Genomic DNA, 9,262 nt, shown 5'->3' on the forward strand with positions numbered 1-9,262 from the left:
TTTGATTCGGCAAGCCTACAGTGGGTCCAGCAATCTGCCTTTTTACTAGGTATTACACATGATTCCATTGCAGGCAGTTCCTGACCTTGCTTTAAGAAACCCTGCTTCAAGCCATGCAATAAATCTCCAGCTGCTTCCACAGTGGCTGAACTAAATTACATTCCCACCAATAGTGTATAAGCATTCCATTTTCTTTGCAGCCTCGCCAACATCTGTTATTTTCTGACTTTTTAATAATAGCCATTCTGACTGGTGTGGGAGGGTGTCTCATTATGGTTTTGATTTGCATTTCTCTGAGGATTAGTGAAATAACTAAAAATAGAACTACCATGCAACCCAGCAATCCCATGACTGGGTATACACCCAAAGGAAAATAAGCCATTCTACCAAAAGATACATGCACTCTCATGTTCATCATAGCACTATTCACAATAGCAAAGACATGGAATCTACCTAGTGTTACAGGATCCTTGGGGTGTTGTTTTTCTGGCTGGAAACCTCTGTGGCCAGTGGCACCTTCATCTGAGTTTTGCCTGGGCCCACTGGGCTCATTTTGCCCACTCGGCCTGGCAGGCTGTACTCAGCTCATGCTACCAGCCTGGGTCCCACACCTGTCAAGGGTGAGTCAGACGTGGAACGGTGAGGGCTATGTGAGCACGCATGGGGTCTGGCCACTGCGCACAATCAGACATGCTGGATGCTGTAGCAGGGCGGGCAGCTCCAGGTGCCGGGACAGATGCTGGCTATCTGTGAGGCTACAGCAGGACCAGAAACACCGCAAGCAACTTCTATGGCCGGCAATGGGGAACACAGTGGTGCCCAGAAGTTTGGAGACACCAGGAACTGCAGGACTCCCTCTTTGGGAGTCACAGCCCTGGCTCAGGGAACTCCCAGGTCTGGGATCCCCGAAGGGCCACAGCTCTTCTTTCCTTCTCTTTGCCTGCAACGTGGCGAGCAAGGGGCATGTCTCAGCCCTGTTTGTGTTACAGCTCTTTTAGCCTTACTATTCATGAGTCCTGAGACCAGGAAGAATGAGGTATGCAGACAAGTGGAGGGTGAGCAAGATGAAGAGGAGCTTTATTGAGCGATAGAACAGTTCAGGGGAGACTGCAGGGGGCAGCTCCTTTCCACAGGCAGTATGTCCCAATGAAATGGCTCCATTGTCTGGGGTATGTACCCTGGTTCTTTGTCACAGTCAAGAAAGAATTCAGGACACAGACACACACGGGGAGTGGGCTCAGGAGTGGAAAGTTTAATAGAAAAAGAAGAGAAAGAGAAAAGGCTTCCTCATGCTGAGAAAGCAGGTTGCCCAAGAAAGGTTCTCCGATTTGGGGCAGAATGCAATCGATTTTGTACAGAAGCTTGAGGAAGCAGTGATTGATTTATGTAGGGCTTAGAGGATAGATTTGACCAGGTGTGCCATTTACATAGCCCATGAAAAAACTGACCCTCCCACCCTAGTCTTTTATTATGCAAATAGGGCCTCTACCTGGTGGTGGCCATCATGCCTGTACACGTGGTTTTACCTGGACGTTGTCATGACACTGGCACACGTGGTGACAAGGAAAAGAGGGTGGGAGATGCCATATTGAATGTATCCGGCTTCCAGGTACAGCTGCCAGCATATAAAAGCTCCTAATTTGCATATCTATGCCTGACTCTTCAGGCTGCTTTCTGTTAGAGAAGAAACGGTTTGGGGCTGCTTTTTATTAAAGGAAAATTCCACTGAGAACTCTTTTACCCTTTCTAGCTGCCTAAAAACAATTTCTTAATAACTCCTGTGTTACCAATGAGTGTTCAGCTTCTAGGAAAGAGGGTAGCTCCTCTCTGCTAGGCAAGTTGTCCCAACAAGTATTCAGCTATCAGCAGAGGGTAGCTCCTCTCTGCTAGGCAAGTTGTCCCAACAAGTATTCAGCTATCAGCAGAGGGTAGCTCCTTTCTGCAGCTGGTCACCCCAATGTCTGCTCAGGTCTGGCTGAGCCTGGGGCTTTTATGGGTCTCAGAAGGCAGGAAGTGCATGCTGATTGATCCATAGGTAGCCATGAGTAGGCCTGCAAAAGGTGCCATAAGTTCCCACTCCTGTCCATGGGATTGGCAGCCCAACCCCCAGCCTTCAGGCCCTCCCTAGCCTGAAGGTGGGGCCTCACTGGGGATCCACCCCATTCAGCCCAGGAACCTGTCTGCCTCCTGCTGCCATTCATGGTGCTCAGGCTGTAGCTGTCAAGGGGTGCCCATAGGCCAGTTCTGAGCTGCCCTCAGCACCCCATTGGCTTTCCTCCTATGCTCATCAGAGTCCAAAGTCCAGAGGGGGCCAAAGCAGCAGGGGCTGGCATGTCAGCACTGCTCCAAGTGTGTATACTCCCAGCCGGGCTGCAATAGCGCCCAGGCTTGGCCCCAACTTTGCTCCAAGATAGGAGCAGGTGCTGACAGCAGGGAGAAGCCAGGCAGCAGGAGCAAGCACTTCTGAGCCTGTGAGGATGGTGGGGGCTTCCTGGGCCCCCAGGAGTTCAGGATGCCTGGGTCCACAGCTGTGGTTTGGATGGCTGCAGCTGCACAATTAGTGGAGGGGGGCATTCTGCCTGCTCCAGGGAGCAGGAGGCCCAGGTCTGCAGCCACGGTTTGAGCGGCTGTGGCTATGCTCAGGAGAATGGGTCTCCTGCCTCTTGCCTGCTCTGTGGAGCAGGAGGCTCAGTTCCACAGCCACAACTTGGGTGGCTGCAGCTGTGCCTGGGAAGGTGGGGCCCCTGCCTGCTCACAGGCTGCGAGAGCACAGGGATGCTCAGATCTGCAGCCATGGCTTGGGCATTTGCAGAGGCACCCAAGGAGCTTTCACCCCAACTCAGAAGGGGCAGGGCTCCCACTTGTCCCCAGCTCCCACTGGCTCCATGGAGCATGTAGCCTCAGCCACACCTTCCTCCTGCAGCTGGCATTATGGCAGCAGCCACTCCAGATGGCCTCCCACTACCATCACTAGGTGTCCATCAATGGTGAATTGGATAAAGAAAATGCGGTATATATATACCACAGAATACTATGCAGCCATGAAAAAGAATGAAATCATGTCTTTTGCAGCAACATGGATGCAGCTGGAAGCCATTAGCCTAAGCAAGTGAATGCAGGAACAGAAAACCAAATACCACATATTCTCACTTATAGTGGGAGCTAAGCATTGGATACACATGGACATAAAGATGGGAACAATAGACACTGAAGACTACTAGTTGGCAGTGGGAAAGTGGGGTGAGGGTTGAAAAACTACATATTGGGTACTATGCTGACTACCTGGGTGATGAGATCATTTGTACCTCAAACCTCAGCATCCCAAACTATATCCATGTAACAAATGGATATAGCACAGATATCCCATGAATCTAAATAAAAGTTGAAATTTAAAAAAAAAACTATGCAATAACCCCTAGGGTGAGTAGAACATGCAGGTTTGTCCACTTAATCAAGATTCTGTGAAGTAACTCAGAGGTCTAAAACTACCTTAATTGTGTAGGCATTAGGGTGTGCGTGTGTATGTGTGTGTGTGTTTTAGAAAAAGGAATAGTTAGAATGGCGATCATTAAAAAGTCAGGAAACAACAGGTGCTGGAGAGGATGTGGAGAAATAGGAACACTTTTACACTGTTGGCAGGACTGTAAACTAGTTCAACCATTGTGGAAGTCAGTGTGATGATTCCTCAGGGATCTAGAACTAGAAATCCCATTTGACCCAGCCATCTGATTACTGGGTATATACCCAAAGGATTATAAATCATGCTGCTATAAAGACACATGCACACGTATGTTTATTGCGGCACTATTCACAATAGCAAAGACCTGGAACCAACCCAAATGTCCAACAATGATAGACTGGATTAAGAAAATGTGGCACATATACACCATGGAATACTATGCAGCCATAAAAAGGATGAGCTCGTGTCCTTTGTAGGGACATGGATGAAGCTGGAAACCATCATTCTCAGCAAACTATCACAAGGACAAAAAACCAAACACCGCATGTTCTCACTTACAGGTGGGAACTGAACAATGAGATCACATGGACACAGGAAGGGGAACATTGCACACTGGGGCCTGTTGTGGGGTGGGGGGAGGGAGGAGGGAGAGCATTAGGAGATATACCTAATGTTAAATGACGAGTTAATGGGTGCAGCAGCTCACCAACATGGCATATGTATACATATGTAACTAACCTGCACGTTGTGCACATGTACCCTAAAACTTAAAGTATAATAAAAAAAAAAAGAAAAAGGAATAATAGAAGTTGGAAATGAGCTCAGATTTTTAAATGTAATCTTAATAAGTGTCACCTGAAGAGCCAAGGCACTCAAAGAATTAGGCGTGTTTTAAAATGGTGGTTTTGAGAACAAAGAGTGTTGGCTCCTCAAGAAGATCAACCATTACAATTATTGTTCCCAAAACTCATTTTATTATTAAATGAATAGTAGTATGGTTATTGTGATCATATTTGCCAAGCCCAAGCACGGAAAAATAAACTTTAAAAATCTATAGCAAATATAACAAATAGAAGCTTTTGGCATACCATGGAAAATTTAAAGCCAAATTTTAATATGTGACCCTTTGTTGTTATAACATCTAAAGCTACTTGCCATCACCACTTCTCTCCTCCATCCCTCTTACAAAGGCTATACAAAGTAAATCATACTTGCAGTAAAGAAAATGAATGAGGGAAAATAAAACTTCTATACCACTCCTTCAGTCTTTAAAAATGGATTTTTGTTTCTTTTTTTTCTTACCTTTTTTTGGTAGTATCTTTTCACATATATGTCTGATCCACCTATAATTAAATTTTAAAATTTTATAAAAGAGGGCTGAGTCTTTTAAATCAACTTTTTACCAAGTACCTTTGTGTTAGAAGTAACTATTCTAGTGAAGTGACTAAAGGGGACACATACATAGAAAACAGAAGAGGATAAACTAGTGGAGCCAAACAGCGTGAGTTCAAATCCCAGCTCTGCCACTTACTAGCCATATGATCCCAGGCAAGTTACTTAACTTCTCAATACTTCAGTTTCCTCATCTATCAAATGTGGATAATAATAGTACTTACCTCAAAAAATTGTGATGGAGGTCAGGAGATCGAGACCATCCTGGCCAACATGGTGAAACCCCGTCTCTACTAAAAATACAAAAAAAATTAGCTGGGCATGGTGGCAGGCGCCTGTAATCCCAGCTACTCGGGAGGCTGAGGCAGGAGAATTGCTTGAACCCAGGAGTCGGAGGTTGCAGTGAGACAAGATCGCCACTGCACTCCAGCCTGGCGACAGAAGAGACCCCATCTCAAAAAAAAAAGAAAAAAAAATTGTGATGAAGAATAAAGGAGTTAATACTTAACAAATACCATGTAGGTGTTTGTTAAATGAAATAATGAATGAACAAAGGGAGAAATCTATCATTTCCAGCCAAAAACATCATTATTGTGAATTTTACGAAGTTAAAAGAAGCAAACATGAGACATCATTTTTCATTACCTCTCTGCCTACTCTTAAAAGTGTGGGGTTGTATTAGTCTGTTCTCACACTGCTATGAAGAAATACCTGAGGTTGAATGTGGCCGTGCATGGTCAGCATGCTGCGGTGCAGAGCGGGCCGGGAAAAGTGACACTGACGCTCTGAAACTTCTGCCCAGCGCACTTTGTAAAATGAATGAAAATAAACCTGGTGACTCACAGAACCTTGAACAAGGTCCATTTTAACCCCTCTTGGACCAGTAATCTGGACCAGGAACATGGGCCACCCCAAGACCACTGTCCAGCTGGGCAGTGGGGAATGGTAGGTGGCTTGTGTTTTCTGTCGAAAAAAGGATGACTGTCCTAATAAATATGGAGAAAAGAAAACTAAGGAGAAATGGAATCTCACTGTACATTATTATTCTTTGTTGATGTCAAGTGGAATTTGGCAGAGAGGTAAAGAAGGAGTTTATGGTTTTCTATTAGAAGATACCAGGAAGGAAGTGAATAGAGCTTCTAAACTGAAATGCTGTCTTTGCAAGAAAAATGGTGCTTCAGTTGGATGTGTTGCACCCTAAGTAAATGAAGTTATTTCCCATGTGGACTTCAGAGAGAATGTATTTTCCAGTTTACTGGCAATTTCACATCATTTTGTTGGAACCATCGACCTGTTCAAATAATTACATCTAATAATTATAGAGACTCCTTACCATGCACCATTTGCTCGGAATTTATTGAGCCTATTCTAAGTTATAACATATTACAAAGTGCTTGTTGTAAGAACGCTTGGTTTCATAGAGACTGTTTACAGGTTCAAGCAATAAATGCAGGAGTGTTTTTCTTTAGGTGTACAATATGCAATAATAGTGACATCTTTCAGAAAGAGATGTTGAGAATGGGAATTCATATTCCTGAAAAAGATGCATCCTGGGAATTAGAGGAAAATGCTTATCAAGAGCTTCTGCAGCACTATGAGCATTGTGATGTTCAAAAATGTCATTGCAAAGAAGGGTGAGACTATAATGCACCTGATAGCAAATGGGAAATAAAGCGCTGTCAGTGTTGTGGTTCCAGTGAGACACACTTAGCCTGCTCTTCACTACGGTCATGGGAACAAAATTGGGAGTTTTTGGAATGTAGGGGTATTATCTACAGTTCAGGAGTGTTCCAGAAAGCCAAAAACATGTATTATCCAACTCTAATAATGTGGGGATTACATATTGTTGGAAGAGTCATCATCTAAATTACCCAGACAGTCACCTGTATTCCAGAGTAAAGATCTACTGAGGCAAGGCAGCAAATTTAGAAGGAATGTATCAACACTATTAATGAGTTAGGATTCCAAATTTAAAAAAAAACTACAAGATTATGTATCAACAAAGCCAATATCTGGAATCGTGCCTTAGATGGATTCAGAAATCAAAACTTTAATCCCTCATATGCAATTGAAGTAGCATATGTTATTGAAAATGATAATTTTGGAAGTGGACATCCTGGATCAAAGCAAGAATTTCTGAGTGTCTTAATGCAACATCTTGAGAACTCATCATTGTTTGAAGCGTCCTTGTCAAAGAACTTATCTCTAAATTCTCAAACTCTGAAAGGGAATCTTTACTATGAAGCTGGCAAAATGCTTGCCATTTATTTAGTTCATGGTGGTCCTTCACCTGGTTTCTTTTCTAAAACCTTGTTTAACTGCCTTGTTTATGGACCAAAAAATACCCAGCCAATTTTAGATGATGTTTCAGACTTTGATGTGGCACAGATTATAATCAGGATAAATACTGCAACAACAAAACAATCAGGATAAATTACTGACTTAAAGTCAGTAATAAATGAATGCTATAACTACCCTGAGTTAATTGGATATCTCAGATTTATAATGACATTAAGTGATAAATATATGGTGGTAAAAGACATACTTGTCTACCATGTAATTCAGAGTCTAAGCACCCTTTGAAAGTTTTAAGTAGGGTCTGAAAACCTGGTGTTTTGGAGAAAATTCAGGCTTAACCAGAAGCATTTTGTAGCATCCTGTGTCATAAACCTGAGAGTCTTTCTGCAAAAATCCTTAGTGATCTTTTTACAGTACACACATTACCTGATGTAAAAGCTTTGGGGTTTTGGAACAGTTACTCATAGGCTGTTGAAGATGGTAAATCTACAACAACAATGGAAGATACTATTATTTTTTTTTTGAGATGGAGTCTCGCTCTGTCGCCCAGGCTGAAGTGCAGTGGCAGGATCTCGGCTCACTGCAAGCTCTGCCTCCCAGGTTCACGCCATTCTCCTGCCTCAGCCTCCCGAGTAGCTGGGACTACAGGCGCCTGCCACCACGCCCGGCTAATTTTTTGTATTTTAGTAGAGACAGGGTTTCACCGTGTTAGCCAGGATGGTCTTGATCTCCTGACCTCGTGATCTGCCCGCCTCGGCCTCCCAAAGTGCTGGGATTACAGGTGTGAGCCACCGTGCCCGGCCAATATTCTTATTTTTGCAACTGGTTGCAGTTCCATTCCTCCAGCTGGATTTAAACCCACTCCTTCAATTGAGTGTCTGCATGTGGATTTTCCTGTTGGAAACAAGTGTAATAACTGTTTAGCAATTCCAATCACCAATACATATAAAGAGTTTCAAGAAAATATGGACTTCACCATAAGAAACACTCTAAGACTAGAAAAGGAAGAAAGTTCTCATTACATTGGACATTAGGATGTTTCCTTGAACAAAGAGAAGCTTCTTTAAAAGCTGCTATTGATAACTCTCTTTTGTTTCCCTAACCTTTTCATCATTACTTTGAACAAACTAGTTAGCTTCTTGGCCTAATAAAATTTATGATATGAACATAAAGGAATTTTACGGCCATTTCGGGTAAGAAAAATTTTTTTTTGTTAAAGCATACTAGTCAAAATAGGTGATCATTTCTCATTTTCTTGATATACATACTTCACAAACCACAATATAAATACTCTCAAAATGGTTGTATGGGTTTTATTTAGGTACAGTAACATGGTATATAAAAGTAAAACCTGTTTTACCCACAATTTTTGTAAATTAGGATTACATATGGAACGCTACAATTTTTCTAGGTTTATTCAATTTTCAAATTATTCCTCATTTTATTTTGAAGCATTAAATAGAAAAGTTAATTGGTTAAATTTTGTAATGTAAATCAGAGGCATATATTCTGGGGTTTGTGTTACTATGCATGCTTTTCTAGGATGGCACCAAATTAGTTGTTTAAAATGTTTTTAGATTACTGATTTATATTAAGATGACCCACACTGCAGTTAGATTATGCCTAGTGGGAAGTATTATATGAAAAGCAGAATTAAGCTGGGCACAGTGGTATGTGCCTGTAATCCCAGTTACAAGGGAGGCTGAGGTGGGAGAATCGAGATGTTCAGCCAGCCTGGGCAATATAGCAAGACCCCATCTCAGAAAAAAAAAGCAGAATTGCACAAATTTTCTGGAATCTATGGACATTCCGTGGGCTTAAACACTTTTGAGGTGGATAACATTTAGTTGAAAATACCTAAGAAAGTGTGTCTTTTTTAAAGCCTTGGCTTCAGTCATGGGAAATTTTTGTTGTTGTTGTTGTTGTTGTTTTTTCTGTATCCTATATTTGGTATTTTGTATGTCTGATCCATAATCATTTTAGGTATTTAAGTGATCTCTGTGGATTCGTAGGTTTGGCCATTTGACCATTATTTATTATCAAGATGGTTGTATGCTAAGGTAAGTTAGCACCATAGCATTACATAGCTATCTTCATTGCTCTTGAATGATA

The 9,262-nt window shown here is 42.4% G+C and overlaps 1 pseudogene; it reads left to right on the forward strand.

Annotated features, from left to right (window-relative positions):
- The first annotated feature begins 2,322 nt into the window (after window positions 1–2,322).
- On the forward strand, window positions 2,323–8,382 carry LOC103783431 (G2/M phase-specific E3 ubiquitin-protein ligase-like; annotated as a pseudogene).
- The last annotated feature ends 880 nt before the right edge of the window (window positions 8,383–9,262 follow it).

The sequence above is a fragment of the Pan paniscus genome, chromosome 2, assembly GCF_029289425.2.
Source record: "Pan paniscus chromosome 2, NHGRI_mPanPan1-v2.0_pri, whole genome shotgun sequence".
Taxonomy (NCBI): domain Eukaryota; kingdom Metazoa; phylum Chordata; class Mammalia; order Primates; family Hominidae; genus Pan; species Pan paniscus.